Raw genomic sequence first — 21,774 nt, forward strand, 5'->3', positions numbered from 1 at the left:
TTAATGCCTTCCAGAAAATGCTCCTTTTTATATATATAAACATACAATATATGAAATAAAAGAACAGACCCTCTGCTTTCAAACAAAAAAAATCAGTTTCATCCTACCTTCATGTGTTCTGTTTTTATCACCTCTCAAATATGTGTAGGTTTCATCAAAAACACCAAATTTTGAGCAAAAAGCTGAGATAATTCAATTTTTGTGACTTTTGATAGAGATCAGATGCAGAGCGATCTTTAAAACATACACGGACATACAGCTGTTTGCCCTAGGTCAATACTTCCTTATTTTATAAGTTGCGGAATAGCGCCACCTGATGGATAATAGCGATATTGCAGATTGAGAGATAACTCGTTAATGGCGGGGAAAGAGTTAAGATGCGTGGGCTTGAGTTACAAGCTATGGCCCAGCCTGGCTCAGTTTCCCCTGAGATTCGGTCGTCATCCAACACTACTTTTGATGTGAGTAAAAACATAGCATTGGTGCCTACGTTTAGAGAATCAGAAGTAGAAGGCTATTTTAGCGCATTTGAACGAATTGCAGTAGCTCTTCATTGGCCAAAAGATGTTTGGGCCATTTTGCTTCAGTGCAAGTTGACTGGCAAGGCTCAGGAGGCTTGTGCTGTATTATCAGTGGAAGACAGTTTGTGCTTTGATAAAGTTAAAAGCGCAGTTTTGCGGGTCTATGAGCTGGTGCCTGAAGCCTACAGACAGCGGTTCAGGGGCCTTAGTAAAGCTGTTAGCCAGACATACGCAGACTTTGCTAGGGAAAAGGTAACTTTGTTTGAACGTTGGTGTGCGGCCTGTAAAGTTGAAGACTTTTCCTCCTTACGGGAGTTGATGTTGTTGGAAGAATTTAAAAACTGTGTGCCTGAGAGGATTGTCGTTTACTTGAATGAACAGAAAGTGGCTACCTTACTGCAAGCGGCTATGTTAGCTGATGAGTTTGCTTTAACGCACAAGGGTGTCTTCAGTAAATCGATTTCTTCCTCAGTCTCTTGCCCAAATCTTAGTGCTAGCAAGAAGTCTAGTGACAGGCATGTACCTAGAGATAGTTTAACTAACTCTACGTCAAGGGCAAAAACAGATAGACTGTGTTTTTTTGTCATAATGCTGGTCACCTCATAGCAGATTGTATAACTATGAAACAAAAGCAGCAAGGTTCAGTTATCAAGCAGCCGAAGGGAGTGGGATTAATTAAAACTGTCCCTTCTGGAAGTGAGCCTACCCCTTTACAAGAACCAGATGAATGTTTTAAACCATTCATCCCTCCTGGTTCTGTATCACTCACAGGTCAGGTTGAAGATCAGCGGCAGGTCACTATACTACGTGACACTGGTGGGTCTCGGTCTTTTATTCTTTCTAGTGTCTTGCCTTTAGATGCTAAGACTAGGGGTGTCCATGGTTAACCGATTAACCGATTAACCGTTAAAAATTCTTTAACCGAGTGAAACATTTTGCTCGGTTAAGTGTCATCAATGGCGTGCATTGAATTTAGTTGTAATACATTTTTGCACCACCAGAGACCGCCAAAGCGCTCCCAGACATTTGTAATGTCCACAAGTAGTAGCAGTTTTCTAATATGAAGCGGGCAAAGAAAAGCACAGCGTGGGAGCACTTTAAAATCGAGAATGAAAGGGCAAAATGCAAGTATTGCAATGCAGTGCTTATATACTTCATGTACAACCTATGGTTGCTGCGGTGACAGAATTTTCCCACCGGTTAATGCATGCAGACGTGCGCATTTTACTTTCACTTTTGAATTACGCAATTGTTTAAATGCAGCGCTTGCGTAAGCTGTATTAAATCGCGTATGAATTTGCGTGCTTATGAAAAAACAGCTGGTTTAATTAAGTGTTTGAGTCAATGTGCGCAGGTAATTCTCGCAGAACTCGCCAGTTCCAAGCAGTGCAACCGGCTACTCCTCTATAAAGCGCTGCTTGAAGGATGGGTTTATTATTTTTCTTGATAAAAATACAACAAAACTATCTCGCTTATATTAAACATCATATATGTGCATTATAACAAAAACGAGTAAGCACGCGGCTTCTGCTATCGTCTGGTCATTCAGCTCGCCTCGCAAACTCTGACAGAAATAAATGAAATCTGACACCTGCTGCTTGATGACGTGACGCGCATTCAGCTCCGCTGTGAATTCATGCAGCAGACACATTCAGTTATAAGTGTTTGCTCTCTCTAACGAAGCTAAATGATTTAATTACAAGAAAATATCAAAACGACGGTGAAAGACGGTGTCGGGGTGGGCAAGTGATCTAACCGGTGAGAGGCTGAAGCACCAGCAATCACCGTTTCACCGACTATCGCGGCAAACCCAGCCAACACCCGGGCATCATAGAGAGGCGGCCGCGGAGCCTGCGATTACCTTCGCCCAGCCTACCTTCCCCGCGAACGCAAAAGTCAGTGACATACTTAAGCTGCTCTGTCCTTACCACTGCGTTTTATTTCTATAAATTAATTTTGTTTTAAATGTGGTCCAACCAGTTATTAAAGGTGTTAAAAATTAATAACTACCCCTTTCTCGTGTGTCTGTATCTCTGGGTTGCCTTGCGCATAATATGGTTAACCGAGTATTAACAGCTAAAGGTGTCGGTTAACGGTTAATTAAAAACTTAAAAACGTGCAGCCCTAGCTAAGACAGCCTGTGATGTCAGTACAGTTGTCCGAGGTATTGGTATGTGTTATGTGCCAGCCCCACTTCATCGCATTCATGTCCAATCTAAACTGGTTTCTGGTTGGTTCCCTGTAGCTGTAAGATCCTGTTTTCCTGTTGATGGAGTACAATTCATCATGGGTAATGACATTGCGGGAGGTAAAGTGTATCCTGAACATGAAGTTGTTAATGTAACCATTTCTGAGAGTGAGCCAGATGAATTGGTTAAAAAATATCCAGAACTCTGTTCAGTCAGAAAAAAAATCAGGAGGTAACTCTGTCTGACTCTGTTTCCTTGTGTTTTTTCTGAGGACAGGATGATTGATTATGGAGAGGCGACAGAGGTCTATGAAATAGTTCCGGAAATTCTTGCCACTCCTGAAGTACCACTGCCGTTAACACGTGAGGGACTCATTGGTGCACAGAAAAGTGACCCTTCACTGGAAAAATGTTTTGCTGCAGTTGTTGCTGACTTAAATGAGTGTAGAAAAGGTCAGTGTTTTTTTGTAGAAAACTGAGTATTGATGCGAAAGTGGGCTCCGCATGCAAGTGCAGCAACGGATGAGACAGGTGAGGGTTTCGATACAGTGTACCAGATAGTAGTTCCGGTTAGTTGGCGTAAGCATGTGCTAGGATTAGCTCATGGACACCCGTGGTCTGGTCATTTAGGTATCACAAAAACCTATGGACGTGTCCTTAAACACTTCTTCTGGCCTGGAATAAAATCTCAGGTAACTCAATTCTGTAACGCATGTAGTGTATGTCAGTTAGTGGGGAAACCCAATCAAGTTGTGCATCCAGCTCCACTGCGACCGATTCCTGCAGTTGGTGAGCCATTTGAGCATGTTCTGGTGGACTGTGTGGGTCCATTGCCAAGAACAAAAGCTGGTAACCAATTCTTACTGACTGTTATGTGTATGTAGACTTGTTTTCCAGAGGCAATTCCTCTTAGGAAAATAACAGCACCAGCTATCACGAAAGCATTAACTAAATTCTTTACTACATTTGGTTTTCCCAAGATTATTCAAACTGATCAGGGAACCAACTTCATGTCTAGAGCCTTCAAACAATCCCTGCAGTCTTTAGGAGTATCACATTCTGTAGCCAGTGCTTATCATCCAGAATCACAAGGAGCATTAGAGCGCTGGCACCAAACCTTGAAGTCGATGCTAAAGAAATACTGCTATTAGACAGGGAAGAACTGGGACGAAGGGGTGCCATTTGTATTGTTTGTAGCATTACAGCACTTTGAGGTTTATTTGTGTTCCAGCCCATCTCCTGTGACCGTGTATACTGATCACAATCCGTTAGTTTTCCTGAATCAGATGTACAATCACAACCAGCGTCTGATGCGTTGGGCTTTAATGGTCCAGGGATTTCAACTCAATATCCAACACAAAAAAGGGTCTGAAAACGTGGTTGCCGATGCTCTGTCTCGTGGGTGAGATTTATCTTAACTTGTTATAAGTAAAACACAAGTGATATACCATTGTTGATTATAACTGTGTTAGGAAATATATGGTGTATTTGTTAATGATGATGGTTCCTGTTTACAAAACCTATGGTTTTGATCTTAAGGGAGGGGGTGTTATGACCTTAAGATATGTTTATGGTTTGGGGTGTGTTAGTTTCTTTTGTGTTCACAGCTATTAGTATTTTTCCCCTTATGTTTCAGTTACATGAGTGAGTAGCAGCAGATGTGCCTGATTAATTGAGTGAGTGGTGGCAGGTGTGCCCAATCAGAACTCAGTGCCTGGAGGATAAAAAGGCTTGGTCTTCAGTAGTGATGGGCAGAGCGAGGCTTCGTGAAACACTGAAACAGTTGAATCAAGTGTGTCGAGGCTTTGAAACATAGTTCGAAACCACCTCCTCAGTGACACCTAGTGGTCATTTGCACGTATAGCCATAGCGCAGCTTTGACAAGGTTTTAGACGTTAGACGATCGTTGACAAATTGTATCCCACATGTTGATTGATTGACACAAGTGATCGGGTGGGAGAGTGGATAGTGTCGTCGACTCTCATACAATAACTCTTTGGATCGAACCCCGGGAAACGCATTACTATTACCGTCGTCACAATGAAGTTACATATTTTTTGTTGTTGTTTTAACATCTGTTTGGCAACTACATGAGCTTTTAGGCTCATCATTGTCAATAACTGTAAGCTGGTCTATTTAATAAATAAATTGAATTGAGATAAATACCACATAAACAATAAGAAATTAATAAAATATATCAAGCCACCATGTCACATATAAATATATCTGCTGTGTGTGGAAGGACCTAGCCTACTTCTTTTTTTACAGATAATTTGTCCAGCCTTTGAAAAACTCCTCTCACAAAACCCACAAGGTCAATATGCGTTTATTTCACTTTTATAGAGATGTGCGATTGTGTTGTCTGTTCCCGACCGTGCCAATCAAACGCTGATTCGGCAGACCACACCTGATGAAACACTTTAGTGAAACACTTCGAGGCTTCGTTTGGTCATAGTCACGTGACATGGGTGTTTTGAATCACGTTTCGGATCAGCGTTTCGACCAATCTGCGCTTCGGGATCTCGCAAAGCTTCGGAACGACTGTTTCGCGTCAGCCATCCCTAGTCTTCAGTCTGCAAAAAAGGATATCCGTGAGCAGACCACTTCCAACCAGTTAGCCCAGCAGAACAGAGACTTCCCAGTAACCAGTGGGTTGAATGTGCATTTAGGTCTTTAGTAAGTCCAGAATAGTGTCTGGTCTTTAATCTCTTTGGAGAGAGGACAATTCAATGTTGCTCATTTAACATTTAACTTTGCTTCTTCAATTGGTTTATCTTTTAAATATTGTTGCTCTTCCTCCCCCTGGACTTACCATAGGGAGAAATGTAACAACACTAAGACAGCGGAAATATCATAGGAGTGGCCGAGAAATGGGCGCCCTCCGTGGGATACATGAGCGCTGTCCCCTGCTGGTCGAACTTGGAACTCACATCAACATCGTCTGAGCATACTTTTAAATAAGCGCTATCTTTACTAACTGACCTTAGATATGAAGTTTACACAACCATATTCTCGACTAAACTAGACTTAAAACAAAATTTAGTTTTACATAAACTAATATTGAGAAGCAGTTATTAGGCTATACCAGTGGCGAAGCTACGGGTGGGCCTGGCCGGGCCTGGGCCCGCCCACTTTGAGTTGTGGCCCACCCAATCAGAAGGCCATTTTCCAGACAAATGTGTAAATAATTTAACAAAAATAAATACTAGTACTACGAATATACGTCTTATCACACTATAATTTCATATATGTAATACAATTATAAATATAATTAAAATATAAAATTTAAGTGCAAGTTTGCATGTTCAGTCAGTTTCGCAGTTTTCTTTTACCCTATAGGTGCACACGCTTGTCAACATGAAACGTTGAATATGATTCGTCAGTCATTGTTAGTTCCACCTCCGCGCGATTGAACTGAATTTAAAAACAGCGAGTCTCAAATCATTGAGTTTAACAGCCTTTCCACGATGACATCTGCTTATGTCTGTTTTCTTTTGAAGACAGAGACTATTACATCACTCATGGTAATGTTGGATTACTGAGGACATCTTTTCAAACGTCAACAAAATGAAACGAGCACGTATTACTTTGTTAATGACTTCATGCTGTGTTGAAAGACTGTTCTCCACCACATATTGTATAAAAAACATGGTTGCACTTTATTTTACAGTACGTGTACTTACCTTGTACATATATGGTAAATAAGTTGTACTTACTGACAAATGTGTGGTACTTACTTTTAGGTATCTACATGGTAATTAACTGGTATCATTACTGTACTTACCAGTGGTACATACTTAGTTATTATGTAACTCTAGGTAAGTACTGGGTAATAACAGATACATACTTATAGTGTAGGTATACTGTAACTAACGAGAAACATTACTGTACTTACAAATAAAATGTACAATATAAGTATTTAGTATTTACAGGCAAGCTAGAGTAAATGACAGGAATGTATAGTGCATATATACAATAACTAATATCAAACACTACTGTACTTACAAATTGTACATACACGATAAGTGTGTGGTACCTGTAGGCCAGTGTAAGTTAATGACCGACACATATGGTGTATGTATACTGTAACTAACTAGAAACACTACTGTACTTACAAATTGTATATACACAATAAGTGTGTGGTACCTGCAGGCAAGTGTAAGTTATACTTATACCATACGTATATGATAACTAAGAACAAACATGACTGATGTGCCATTTTGATACTCAGACTCAGTATCTTTGTCCTTTAAACCAAGCATTAAATAACCGTATGCATTAACTACTGGGTACATTCACTAGTACGTTCATGGTAACTGCATGGAAACAGGACTGTAAAATAAAGTGTTGCTTTTTACACAGTTATTATATAGGACCTAACACCTAAGATATAGCATCATATACATGTCACTGTGAGGCAAACCCAACCATTGACTATCATACGCATTAACTACTGGGTACATTCACTAGTACGTATATGGTAACTGCATAGAAACAGGACTGTAAAATAAAGTGTTGCTTTTTACACAGTTATTACATATGACCTACCACCTAAGATATAGCATCATATTCATGTCACTGTGAGGCAAACCCAACCATTGACTATCATACGCATTAACTACTGGATACATTCACTAGTACACACTTATCAACCCTAACTTGCCTGTAAATACTAAATACTTAAATTGTACATTTATTTGTAAGTACAGTAATGTTTCTCGTTAGTTACAGTATACCTACACTATAAGTATGTATATGTTATTACCCAGTACGTATCTAGAGTTACATAATAACTACCAAGTATGTACTACTGGTAAGTACAGTAATGATACCAGTTAATTACCATGTAGATACCTAAAAGTAAGTACCACATATTTGTCGGTAAGTACAACTTATTTACCATATATGTACAAGGTAAGTACACGTACTGTAAAATAAAGTGCTACCAAAAACATATTACGTTACAGTCATCGATGATAAATGCTCGTCTGAGAAATGTATTTCTGCTTTTCTTTGCGCGAAGGGACATATTATGATCAAAGATATTGGACTTTGTTATTATGAACCAGAAGCCCCGTCTCAGACTAATACAGGACATGTAATGGTGAGTTTAGACATTTTCTTAATGTTTATAGTGGTGTCATTATTATTTACAGTTTATAGTCAGGAGTATTACTCCAATCAACTATTTAGGGGGGGTAGACTGTGATCTTGTCATAGGCTGTATGATTTAATGTTGTTGGAATATTTACACTTAAATGGCAACACATGCAATTTTGTATTGCGCCATGTTGTTTGATGGCCATTTTCTCATTAAATAACAATCTTTCGAACGAGTTCTTTAGTAAAATCACTATGTTGAATCTGTCGTAGCCTATGACGCTTTCACGTCATGCATTTTGCTGAGAAGGAATGACATATTGTTCGGATCTATGTTCATGCAACGTAAATAACGTAAAAACTAATTCCGTTACTTATTCAGTTTATATTGAGTTCTGTGTTTTCAAGTGGATTAATTTGGTGGGGCACTGCTCATAGACTGTATAAAACAGGCACAGCCACCTGCCCATATACTGTAGACAAGCTGGTTGGTTTTTTAGTTGTTTTATAATTTTCCCCTTGAAACATTGTACTGCCTGCATGGCATCAAGGTAACTTGGCTTAGGTAGCGTGCACCAAAGCTTTTAAATGCGGCTGAAAACGCCTGGAGGACGCCAAATGCCAGCTGTTTTTTCAGCCAAGCGCTTTGGTTGCTGTGATACTTGAGCTGTGAGCCGGTTGGTTGTTGTGATATTAGTCCCGCCCTTTCATCCACTGTGATTGGACGGCCGTGTGAGAACTTACATTGACAAGCTGAGCTTTTCATCCAGAGTTGAATATTTTTAGACCACAGCGCAGAAAAAATGGACAGCTGCTGGCTGTTTTGAAAAAAGCCGCGCTTACATTGGGAAAAAAATATACGCAGGCTATGGGCGTAAACACTCCCAATTTATGTACATTCTATGCTTTGCCCACCCTGTTTTATAAAGGCCCACCCACTTGAACATTTCTGGCTTCGCCACTGGGCTATACGTCTATTGATTCGGCTTGTAAGTAAGCGGGAGCGTAGGGTCACGTGATTTTCGGTGATGGAACAGTACAAACACCGTTTCTCAATGCAGCCTCTGGAGGTCGCATATGCAGGCTGCATACGTCATCAAGCCTGGTTTGTTTAAGTTAACTGAGCATTACATTCGTAAATCATAAGCATATTACATCAATTTACTATTAACTTAAAATAATAGTCAACTTTAGAATTGTTAATATTCTGAATTAAGTCTTTATGACGTATGCATCCTACAAATGCGACCTCCGTACAAGGGACCTGACTGAAACGCATCCAAATCTACGCATGTGCAATGCTTTTCAACTTTCCCGCCCATAGTCATCTTTATGGATTTGTCTGCACACAACGGAATATGTTCCAAGGTATATATACACTATCAACTTGTGATTTACTTGTTAACTTGTATATTATCATAAACAACTTATATTTACCTTATATTAAACCGTTTGTGAGAAAATTAATTTACTGGAGCATTTGCACTGCACATTTCACTATTAAAGAGGAGTATGCATATTTCTTATTTAACAAAAAATATCAACGTTAAGTAAATATCTTTTAACATAAAAACACGAAGTATAGATAAATTGTAGCATACATGTTAGTTGATATTAAGTTAACTGTCTGTGTTTTTACCTCAGGTAAACTCTGCAAGCTTTCTAAGTTACGTCAGATGCTGGCGATAAGTCTTGAGGTCTGAACAATTTTACAGGTAAAGCTGAGTTACATTTTAAAATATGGTTTAACTTTTAGTGAATTACAAGACTGCCTTGGTAATGTTTATTTTGACCCTCAAATTCATAGGACACCACCATGGCTGAAAGCAAAGCGGCTTAATTCTTTAATGGAGGACAGCAGAGATGTAAGTTAACGTGTTTGTTTTCATTGTGCTAAATGTAATAATTTGGTAAAACAATGAGCAAGTTTTATCTGTTATCCAATCAACTGACACATTTGTCAAGTTTAAAAGTGCAAGACAGACATTGGTGAGTGGGTTGGCCTGATTTGAATCTTTATACTCTGATGTATTTTTGTTTTTTATGTGTCATTTTTATTTCTGGTAAAAGCAAAGTTTGTTAACCTTTCACATGTTGCACAGTAAGGGCAAGAACACAGTACAAAGACACAAGAAAGTATGTAAAAAAAAAAAAAAATTTAAACCGAGCTGACTTAAACCACTATAATTTATGACACTTGCATTACATGTGAACAGCCCCTACACTAATAGGATTCTGTTTCTCTCTCCCTGTCTCGTCCTCGACCCCGAGGACAATGAGACAAACAGACCCAGTTCCTGCTGCTGTGAAGGTCATCACACCACTGATCTACTGACCGTCCTTCTACGAGATGCCCAGCCGATGCCTGACCAGCAACCACCAGTGGAACCAGTTTAATTTGCTTACCTGTTCACATACCCCGATAGTATTTACATAAATATGTATCTCTCTCAAGGGTTTTTTCCCTTCTAGGTGTTTTCCCCCTGGACTAGCCAGGAGGGTTTTTTTTTCATCCCCTGGAGAGTCCACCACCTTTGGCTTAACCTACTACTTTACTGTATACGTTACATTATTACTGCTCGCTTTTCTATGCTTTTTCTACATCTATTAATGTAAAGCTGCTTTGAAACAATTAGCAATTGTGAAAAGCACTATATAAATAAAATTGAATTGAATATTTAATGTTACATTTAATTTGACTGAGTGTATATTTACAAACCATAGTGACATTGAGATGATTTCATGGATTACATGTTGAATTATTATTTATGTAAAATTTTATTCCAGTGGATACTGAATATTTAAGAAATATTTTATTAAATTGTATGTTGATTTTATGTATTTTTCGAGTAAAGTGTATTATTGAAGTGTAAACTGAAGATTTAAAAGGAATATTTTATTGAATTGTATGTTTCCCACATGTTTATTGTTGAATTGTTGCAGACTCTTGTAATTGAATTTAATAAATTCAATTTGATGTTTGTAGTCACTGTTTATTTTTTGTATTTATTTTGAAAAATATATAGTATAAAACTTTTAGTTTTTATCTGCATTGGGATTTTAACATGAAAATGATTTACACCATAGAGTGTTGAACGTTTACACTACTGAGTGTTTGTTAATCAACACAGAGAGTGTTAAAAATGGACACTTTAACAGTGTTTAAGCAACACTTTGGTAAGTGTTGACTGAACACTATCAAAGATGGACCTGTATGTTCACCCGGGCAGTGTTAATTTTAACACCCATGGTGTTAAATCTTCCATCATATTTTTGCTGTGTAAGGATGGTTGATTCATTACTTCCATTATTGGTTGGCTAGGTTCACATGTATACAGTGCATCTGACTGGTTTGTTGCCTTCGAGATTATATATACAATGAGGTCCAAAAGTCTGAGATCACGTTGAAAATCTAGAATTTAAAAGCTACTGTATGTGCACCTGGCAATTTGTAAGAACAGACGGTTGTAAGATACTGAAAACTTTTAAACAAAGAAACTTTCTGACAACAGGGATGGGAAATATTTTACATTTATTCATTCATGAGCAGTGTTCGAATTATGTCAAAGCTTATGGGGGGTCCCCTAGCTAAGCCCCACCCCACGGCCAAGCTTCACCCCCCTCATTATAGGGTCGCTATGATTTCACAACGTAAGATGTGATCGTCCTTGATCAACAATCATCTGATCCTGGTTTTAATCAAAGAAACCCCAAATTACCCTTAACTCTGTCATGACTGCTGGGTAATCGATGGCTGTGTGTGGGGTATGTGTGTGTGTTTGTTTGTTTACCTGTGGTGCCGGTTCCTCGTGTGTTCACTAACTCCGCCCTCTTGTTTCGGTAATTGTTCACCGGTGGTGTCTCGTTTACATTTTCCTTTATATTGCACGTAGTCCTGTCTTTCGTTGCGCGCTCATTTGTTTGGTCACAGTCCTGCTACTCTGCCTTGTCTTGTCGGATGTTTCCTTGTTTCTTTTTCCAGTTACCCCAGGTTTGGATTACGGCATCCAGAGGCTCGTCTTAGCCCGGACCTCTCGCCTGTGGATTACTGGATTTATATTGACTTTGTTGGTTTCTCGGAGCAGCTGGTTCGCTTCGTTATTAGGCGGTACACCAGCTGTCTCTGTTTCCCAGCGGCTTGCACCATCACCCGTGAGTGGATTATACTATTTTCACCATTGTGGATTACATTGACTCTATAGACTGTGTTTGTCTCTCGGAGCAGCTGGTTCGCTTCGTTATTAGGCGGTATACCAGTTACTTCCGGGTGGCTTCATCTACATCAGGACTCCACAGTGGATTACTCCGTCTGAGAGTGTGGGTGTCTCTCTCTCTCTCTTCAGATCTGTACTGGACTATCTTGTAGTGCCGACTCACTCTCTCCTACTGCTGGGCGTGCTTCACTCCCACTGTAGTGATTCCATCCAGAGTGAGTCGAGGGTGTTTGCCGTGTGTGGATCTTACCATTGACTGCACTCCAGCTCTCAAATTCTCTATTCTCAATAAACTCTGTTAACTTGCAATTGACTCCGAAGTTTTTTCCTGACAGATGAGCGCGCCAACAATGGAGTCAGCGAGTTTGGAGAGTCTGGAGGTGCCGACCGCCCTTCACCAGCAGGGGGCGGTCATTGAACAACACTCTTTATTATTGACTGCTGCGGCCAGAGACTTCAACATGTTGTCTGAGCAACTAAAGGAGTTTAGTAATTGGTTGGACCAAGTGGTTCCTCACAGTGAACCTCCAGCTACGTACATCCGGAGGAGTCGTTTCGACTGAACGGGAGCCACACACGGCAACACCTCCTACCTACAACGGCGATCCCAACACCTGCCGATCCTTTTTGCAACAGTGCTCTCTCGTCTTTGTGCTCCAACCCTGTCGCTTTTCTTCATCCACTTCCAAGGTGGCTTATATTCTGATGTTACTCACGGGAAGAGCGAGAGACTGGGGTATGGCTGCTTGGGGGGCTAAGGCTCCATTTACGTTATCATTCGAGGCTCTAGAGGAGGAGATGTTGAAATTATTTGATCGCTCACTCAAGGGAGATATGGCGGCGGCTGAATTGGTGAGATTACGGCAACGTAATGACTCTGTTACTGACTTTGCCATCAGTTTTAAGACACTCGCTATTTGCTGCAACTGAAACGATGCTGCGTTAAGAGCTCTATTCCTCGAGGGTCTCACACCAGCGATTCAAGACGAGATTGCACTGAGGGAGCCACCCACGTCACTGGAGGCTGCCATCGATCTGGCCCTGAGGGTTGAGTCTCGCCATCGGCAGAGAGATCTGCATCGTTCATTTCGCCATCTGATGTCGGAACCAGGGGAGACCGCTTCGGAGATGTCCACCGAGGAGCCTATGTAGCTGGGCAAGTTTCGTATCTCTGCTGGTGAGAGAAGTCGTCGTCTGTCTAATGGTCTCTGCTTGTATTGTGGCAACCCAGGGCACTTGGCGGCTACATGTCCGGTAAAAGGCTCACGCCCGCCGATGAACTTGGGAGTCTCGGTGGGCACATCGTCATTTAAATCTCCCGTATGCAGTGCCACTCTTCCCGTTATTATTAATTCTTTCCATTCACAGGCGTTGCTGGATTCCGGTGCGGATGCGTGTCTTTTGGATGCTGGGTTGGCCAAGTCCTGGGGTATTCCATTTATCCCTCTTTCCTCTCCTTTGTCTGCCTGGACGTTGAAGGGTCAGCATATGGCTGTGATCACGCACCGCACACCCCCTGTGAGTTTGTTTGTTTCTGGCAATCATCGTGAGGAAATTTAATTTTACATTTAAGAGGATTCACAGTCACCAGTCATTTTAGGCCATGACTGGTTATCCAAACATAATCCTCACGTTGATTGGCAGAACAATGTTGTGTTATCATGGAAGTCTTCGTGTTATGTTTCTTGTCTTGGTCCTGCTCCTTCTCCTGTCTCTTGTTGTTTCGCAGGTTCCGGCTGTCGATCTCTCAGGGGTCCTGGCGGAGTATTCGGATCTGCATCAGGTTTTCAGTAAATCCCGGGCCACTTCTCTGCCTCCTCATCGGTCGTATGATTGGGAAATCAAACTTCTTCCCAACACTTCTCCGCCTAAGGGTCGTATATTTTCCCTATCTAAACCAGAAAGAGAGGCTATGGACAAATATATTAATGACGCTCTTAAAGCCGGTCTCATTCGCCGCTCCTCGTCTCCAGCCGGTGCTGGATTTTTCTTTGTTAAAAAGAAAGACGGGTCTCTTCGTCCGTGCATTGATTATCGAGGGCTGAATAACATTACTGTTATGAATAAGTACCCCTTGCCATTAATGTCATCAGCATTCGAGTTGTTACAGGGAGCGCGCGTATTTACCAAGCTAGATCTGCGCAACACTTATCACTTGGTACGTATTACATAGGGCGATGAGTGGAAGACAGCCTTTAATACACCTTCGGGACACTGGGAATATTCCGTTCTGCCGTTCGGTCTTTGTAACGCGCCGGCTGTCTTTCAGACCATGGTCAACGAAGTGCTGGGTGACATGATTAACAGATTTGTCGTTGTGTATCTCGATGACATTCTCATCTTTTCTCCCTCCATGCAGATACACACTCAGCATGTTCGCATGGTTTTACAACGGCTTTTAGAGAATCAACTTTTCGTTTAGGCGGAGAAGTGCGAGTTCCACAGGAAGTCGGTTTCGTTTCTGGGTTTTGTTATTGCCGAGAGAGAAATTCGTCCCGATCCCGCTAAAGTTAAGATGGTTGCCGATTGGCCAGTACCCGACACTCGGAAAGAGCTTCAGCGATTTCTGGGGTTCGCCAATTTTTATCGGCGTTTCATCAGAAATTTTGGTCAGATCGCTAAACCTCTTACCGCTCTCACTTCACCTAACGTATGCTTCCGTTGGAATAGAGAGGCTCAGGAGGCCTTTGATGCGTTAAAGTCCCGGTTCATCTCTGCGCCTGTCCTCTCTATTCCCGATCCGGCTAAACAATTTATAGTGGAAGTGGATGCATCTGATGTCGGGGTAGGCGCCATGTTATCTCAGCGATCGTCTATTGATGGGAAAGTACATCCGTGTGCTTTTTTCTCTCACCGGTTAAACCCAGCAGAACGTAATTACGACATAGGGAATCAGGAGCTGTTGGCGGTTAGACTTGCTTTGGGTGAATGGCGTCACTGGTTGGAGGGAACCTCGGAGCCCTTTCTCGTCTGGACGGATCATAAGAATCTTGAGTACATCCGTTCGGCCAGAAGACTAACATCTAGGCAGGCTCGTTGGGCACTCTTCTTTGATCGTTTTAACTTCACTCTCTCGTACCGGCCTGGCTCGAAGAATACAAAACCTGATGCTCTCTCCCGTCTGTTCGAGAAGTCTGATTCAGAGCGGACGGAGACCATTCTCCCGGAGGGGAGAGTGGTCGGCGCCCTCGTATGGGGAATCGAACAGCGGGTGAGAGAGGCCGGTCGGGAGGGGGAAGTTCCGGAGGGGTGCCAAGCGGGTCGCCTATGGGTTCCTGAGCGGTTTCGTTCCGATGTCATCCGGTGGGGTCACGAGTCCAAGTTTTTAGGCCATCCAGGTATTCGGAGAACGTTGGCTGCCGTCTGCCAGCGCTTTTGGTGGCCTTCTATGTCCACAGACGTCAGACAGTTTGTATTAGCCTGTTTGGTTTGTGCTCGTAATAAAGCATCTAATTTACCACCCGCTGGTCTGCTTAAATCTTTGCCCGTGCCCTCCCGCCCCTGGTCTCATATAACCCTTGATTTTGTCACCGGCTTACCGGCATCTAATGGTAACACTGTTATTCTAACTGTGGTGGATCGCTTTTCGAAGGCGGTTCATTTTATTCCCCTGCCCAAACTTCCTTCTGCTAAAGAGATGGCTCAGGTTTTGATTAGTCACGTCTTTCGGTTACATGGTATTCCGACTGATGTAGTGTCAGATAGGAGTCCTCAGTTCATCTCTCGTTTTTGGCACGAGTTTTGTAGACAAATTGGTGCTACGGCCAGCTTGTCTTCTGGTTATCACCCGCAGACCAATGGGCAATGCGAACGGGCTAATCAGGATCTTGGTAGAACGCTCCGCTGTCTGTCGTCACAATATCTGAATTCCTGGTGCGATCAGCTTCCGTGGGTTGAGTATTCTCATAATTCTCTTCCCGTTACGTCTACCAATTTGTCCCCGTTTGAGCTTTCCAACGGTTATCAACCAGACGCACTTGGAGGAGAGCTAAGACACTGCTATTATCTAATTCCAGACGAACCAAGGCTGCGGCTGACCGTCATCGGCGACCTCCACCCCGTTACGTTTGTGGTCAAAGGGTATGGCTTTCTACCAATGATCTGTCTCTCCGTGAGCCTTCTCGTAAGCTGGCTCCGCGATTCATTGGGCCATACAGCATTTCTAAGGTCATTAATCCGGTGACGGTAAAGCTTAAGTTACCTCTTTCTCTTGGTCAGGTTCACCCTGTTTTTCATGTATCCAAGGTTAAACCTGTGATGTTTGCTCGCTATAACCCTCCTGTGTCTGCCCCTAATCCCCCCGCCCCTCGTCTAGTGGATGGTGCCATGACCCTACTTGGACGTCATATTTACGGGCAACATTTGACGTTTGAACTGGGTAATTTTTTGGACTTCATTAGGACGTCATATTTACGGCAACATTTGACGTTTGAACTGGGTAATTTTTTGGACGTCATTTGGACGTCATATTTCCGGGCAACATTTGACGTTTGAACTGGGTGATTCTTTGGACGTCATTTGGACGTCTATGACATACCTATGTTTATTTACAAATATCAGCATTATTGTACCAACATGATTAATACTTATGAATAGTCTAGAGAGACTGTACCCACCCAGCAAAATCTGGATGAAAAGACGTTGAAACGACGACTTCTCCAGACGTCTTAATGACGTGAAATTCTGGTTGAAAAGTGAAAGGTGAAAAGACGTGTTTTTCATGCCGTTGAAAAGATGCCTATAAATCGACGTCTAGAAAAAGGCTTAATTTGGTTGAAAAGTGAAAGGTTAAAATTTGTCTTTTCATGGTCGTTGAAAAGAGGTCTATATAAGGGCTAAATTTCTATATTATTTCTTATGTCTTTCCAAGGGTTTATCCTCATTTTAAGAATTAATATTATATAATACATTATACTATTATTATTATTAGGCTAATACGTACGCATCTCAAAATAGGACAGCTAACAGAAAGGCAATGAGAATTTATATGTCAAATACACATATGACATGAATATTTCATCTATTGGTTTATTGTTTTTTTCAGCCATAATATATCCCTCACCTGGCACGGTTAAGGTTCTTACCTTCATGATCAGTTATCCTTGTTGTCCCACTTTTGTGTTCTGCTATTTATACCAGAAACTGCCTTTTACATGCATGTGAGCTGAGATAGGCATACACGCATATATGGAATTGTTTTAAAATTCAAATACAAAGTACTATCACAAATTAACAGATATCACAAATACAAAATGCTGTGTGGAAAAATGTATTTAAATACAAATACGTGGGAAAAATGTGGGCACAATGGACAAAGTGTGGGCATACTGAGGGAAAATTGTGGGACCACTGGGCATTTTATGGGCGAACTCTGAGCACATATCTGGGTCTTAAAACCCATAAAAGCTGTTCATTTCTTAAAGTACAAAATAAGCTTGGCTGAATAATTAGACTGTGGCTACTGCAGTTGAATTTTCCTATTGGATGTAGGAAAATTCAACTGCAGTAGCCACCGTTCAACCTGAAGAGGGCAGCACTTTACACCATATATTGCAGTATTGAAACATTTTATATCCAAATGTCAAAAAACGTACATCAAAATCAATGAAAAGCACTAATAAACCATCATTCTTACAGATCAGTAACTAAAACTTGGATAAGGGTTTAGTTACTCTTTTTAAAGGTCACATATAGTAAAAACAGAAATTTTGTGGCGTTTTTCATGATAATTGAGGTCTAGTGGCTGTGTAAGTACCATATAAGTTTCAAAACAGTCATTTAAGAGTCAAATTCACACAGCCTGCTTGAAGTAGCTGTGAGTTAAAACAGTTCGTTTGTACTTCCGTGAATTTGCTACGTCACCGTGAGACAGTCGCCGCCTTCAGTCTCCACCCCGAGCACTGTCCATCGTCCACTGCCCCACCCCCTTGTTGCTAAACTCCGAAGTTATATCACACCACGTGAGAAAATGCTGTTCAATTGATGGATGTCAGGAAACTAAATCATTGCAAAGGCCTCTGAAAACATTAATATGCGAGAACAATGGCTAATATTCATTTAATTAGAAATTCCTCAACAATTAGATCAACTTTAGCCGTCTGATCTAAACATTTCACAAGTGACTGCTTCGGTGTGGCAGTTCAATGCTGGTTTGTCCAGGAATCTACTCATCAAAGATGTTGCAGTACTTACTTTGTTGGATCCAACCTTAAATCCACAGCCCGTAAGTAAACACATATTAAGCAGGGCTGCACGATGACTTGCACGCGATTGTCACGCGAATCTCGTCGTTAGTAGTAAAGCAGCATCACCTGCTCTCAGAACCGGCTGCCGGTTGTTGCTTCTGAAAGCAGCTGATGGTGATTTACTAACTTACTAATCAATGAACCGGCTTTACTGAAGAGATGCACGAGACGATCGCATGCGAATTATCAGCAGTCCTAACTTTTAAATTACATTATGGAGCCAAAGAAAACTGAAATGATATATTGTAAACAGTTATGCAACGATAACGTGTTTGCTAATTAGATGCTAAAGTGTTGTTTTGTAACGTTAAAGTCTTTGGTAGCCACCGGTTTTGATAGAATATCTGTTGGAAATCAGTTTGTATTCTTAGGTTACAGACACAAGCCCTTTTGGTGTCTGTTTGTTTATTGAGTTAAACATGGTAAGGTTAAAATCTCTTAGTCTCTGTGTCTATTGGTTTACTAACCTAACATTTAGTGTCCAGAAACTAACACTTAGTGTAATTCCATGGGTAACTTTATTTCAACTGCGTATTTCACTCATAAAATAACAGGCCTATCAAAAGAGAGGCTTATGAATATTACTTATTACATGCCAAAACTACCTGTTTTTAGCAGAGCTCCTGAAAGAGGAGCTGTAAAAAATATATAGAGATTGTTTTTGGTACTTAAACAGCAAATATATATTCTTAAGGACATCATAACCTAAAATAAAACTCTAGAAAGCCTAAAAATATGTGACCTTTAAGTTATCAACAGACAAAAAATGCTGTAATCTGAACCAGACATTCATTAACCTTAGCTTCTTCTGTTTGCTATATATGCAAGTCAGTAATTTTTTTTTTTAAAAAGCTAACGTTAGGCAATGGAAAGCATTTTACTTACTTTTCTGGGTGCATCCGTGTCTGTTAAAGTTTGAGGTTGTCCCAGTCTTTTCCTCAATTGTGCGATTATACACACATAACATTTAGCGCTGCTCTTTCCAGCATTAGAAGCAAAATTCGCGTAGGCGAACTTCACGATCCGGGGCACGTCTTTCTGCATTTTACAAATGTGAACATTTAGCCCGCGAATCATGCATCATGCATTGCACGAGCGTAAAAGTGAGTGACATCAGTGAGTGTGTTGTCAAGCAAAGAGAGCGAGAGGTAGCAGTGTCTGTGAAGGGAGATCGCGACCGGTCTTGGGCACGAAACAGGAAAAGTGTAACACCTTATATAATTTTTTATAACATCAAAAACAAAGTGATGAATGCTCAAGTCCGATTGTATATATCCCCGAGTCCAAGTACGAGTCATCAATCCGCGAGTCCAAGTCGAGTCACAAGTCCAGAGAATGGATTCTCGAGTCGGTCTCGAGTCCAAAGAATAGTGACTCGAGTCGAACTCGAGTCCGAGTCCAGAGCCGTTTCTCAATATGCGTTCTTGTCTGTACTTGCGTTCTTGTGGACTAGTGAAACGTCATCAGTCGCGGCCCAAGTACTGTTCCAATTCAAAGGCCCTGTCCCAAATGGCGCACTTCATGTGGACTTTCGGTCTCGTGGCCTTAAATTGCGCGTTCTCGCTTAGTCTACGAGTCCGTAGGGTGTCCCATCTGTCATTTTTATGCTTTGAAGTGTTTTTTTATCTTCAGCAAAGCCCGCACTGCAGCAGGCTTCGCGCACTTTACCAACCCAGAAGTCCTTGCGAAAGGGCAATCAGACCAATCAGACGATGGAAGGGAGGAGTTCACACTGACGGGGAACTTCTCTACCTATTTCCGGTGTGATGCTCGAGTCTGTCCCAAAATACGACTCCGGTGCACCCACGTGGACTCGCATCAAGGGTCCCTAAAGTCTGGACTACGTGATGTCATCAAAGTGTGGACTCTGAGGAGGACCACAAGTCCGGAGTGTGCCATTTGGGACAGGGCAAAAGTTCGCATCAAGCCCAAGTTCACATAAAATCCCCGGATGTGTTCTTGATCCGCCCATTTTATCGAGGATGCATCAGAGGAGACTTGTGTGGACTTATGACAGCGAAGTTTCCCAGAATGCATTTCGCGTCAGAAGTTCGTTCTTCCGAGTCTAAACTTGCAAGTCCGAACTAGGAAGGACACAAGTCCGAACTTGGCATACTTGGTATTGAGAAACGGCTCAGGACTCGAGTACTCCATCACTGCCCCTGGGTATAAAAATGTTAAAGGGGTAGTTCACCCAAAAGTGAAAATTCTGTCATCATTTACACACTCTCATGTTGTTACCAGGGGCGTCGCACCCGTGGACACCCACACTTTTCCTGGTGAGAGGGTTCAACACCCACACTTTTTATGCAGTTTTGCAAGAACGCCTTATTAAAGTCGCTCCTCCGTTTCTCTGGCCGCTCTGTGTCTGCTGCGCTGCGCTGCCCTTCTCCCCCCTCCCCTCTCAAACATGACGCCAGCTTTGAGTATTACCGGCTGATGATTGGCTGTTCTGCCTTAAGTTCCGCCTCTCTTGGTGGGTTAGATTGATCGGTCAGCTCCGTTAGCTCGCGCTGAGGAGGCGGGAACTTTGTTTATTTACATCTCCATTTTTCAGGTAGGCTACTTTGAATTTGTGTTTAAAAAACTTTATTAAACACTTAAAGGCGGAGTCCATGATGTTTGAAAGCCAATGTTGATATTTGAAATCACCTAAACAAACACGCCCCTACCCCAATAGAATCTGGACCGTCTGTTGATAGACCCGCCCCACACATACGCAACCCGGCATTTGATTTGATTTGATTGGCTATAAGTGTGTTTTGCTAGTCGGCCCGTCTTCTTTTCCAAAGCGTTTTTCAAACATCGTGGACTCCGCCTTTAAATAACTCTATGTATGCTTTTGAGGTTTTTGAATAAGCTTGATATGTATTTCGGACTAATGCTAATTGGGTTATTGTTCAGCAGCTGGCTAAATTGACGAGGATGAGGGATAGATTGCAATTGTTTAGCAGTGTATTTATGGGTTTATTCCTAGTGCAATCGATTTGATATTTTGAGCATTGTTTGTTGATTAGCTGAATACTTTGTTAATACTACCGGTTGTGTATGATTGTACTTGTTGAGGAGAAAAAATGAGAAATGATGACATAGTTCTTCAACAGGTAACGTTATGCAAACAATGAAAGAAAAGTGTAGCCTATATTATTTTAATGTAAAAACGGTAAATTTTTACATTATTTAGGCCACCAGAGAAAAAGCTTTTCAGGGCACAAGTAGCAAAATTTAGCAGTCACAGTCCTGTCAGACCCATATCACTATCAAGCTTACCATTATCTTTTTGTCACGCAGTATAAATAAGATACAGAAAAGAAAGAGGCAGGAGAAGATTGACACCTTTTTCAAGAGAAATCCTGTAAGTGAAGTTGAAAGCTGAAAGTTGATAAATGTTGACATTAAACAACAGTAGCCTATTACCATTATATATTTTTGGATTAATTTAGTATATAACTTTTTAAGTTTCACTAAGGTTTGCTAGTACCACAGCCTTATTCCTTTATCACATT

The 21,774-nt window shown here is 41.4% G+C and overlaps 1 protein-coding gene across 1 annotated transcript in view; it reads right to left on the minus strand.

Annotated features, from left to right (window-relative positions):
• LOC129431122 (cation channel sperm-associated protein subunit gamma 1-like) overlaps positions 1 to 21,774 on the minus strand; it is a 325,761-nt gene that overhangs the window by 56,029 nt on the left and 247,958 nt on the right. The window lies entirely within an intron of this gene.

Source organism: Misgurnus anguillicaudatus, chromosome 13, assembly GCF_027580225.2.
Source record: "Misgurnus anguillicaudatus chromosome 13, ASM2758022v2, whole genome shotgun sequence".
NCBI lineage: Eukaryota > Metazoa > Chordata > Actinopteri > Cypriniformes > Cobitidae > Misgurnus > Misgurnus anguillicaudatus.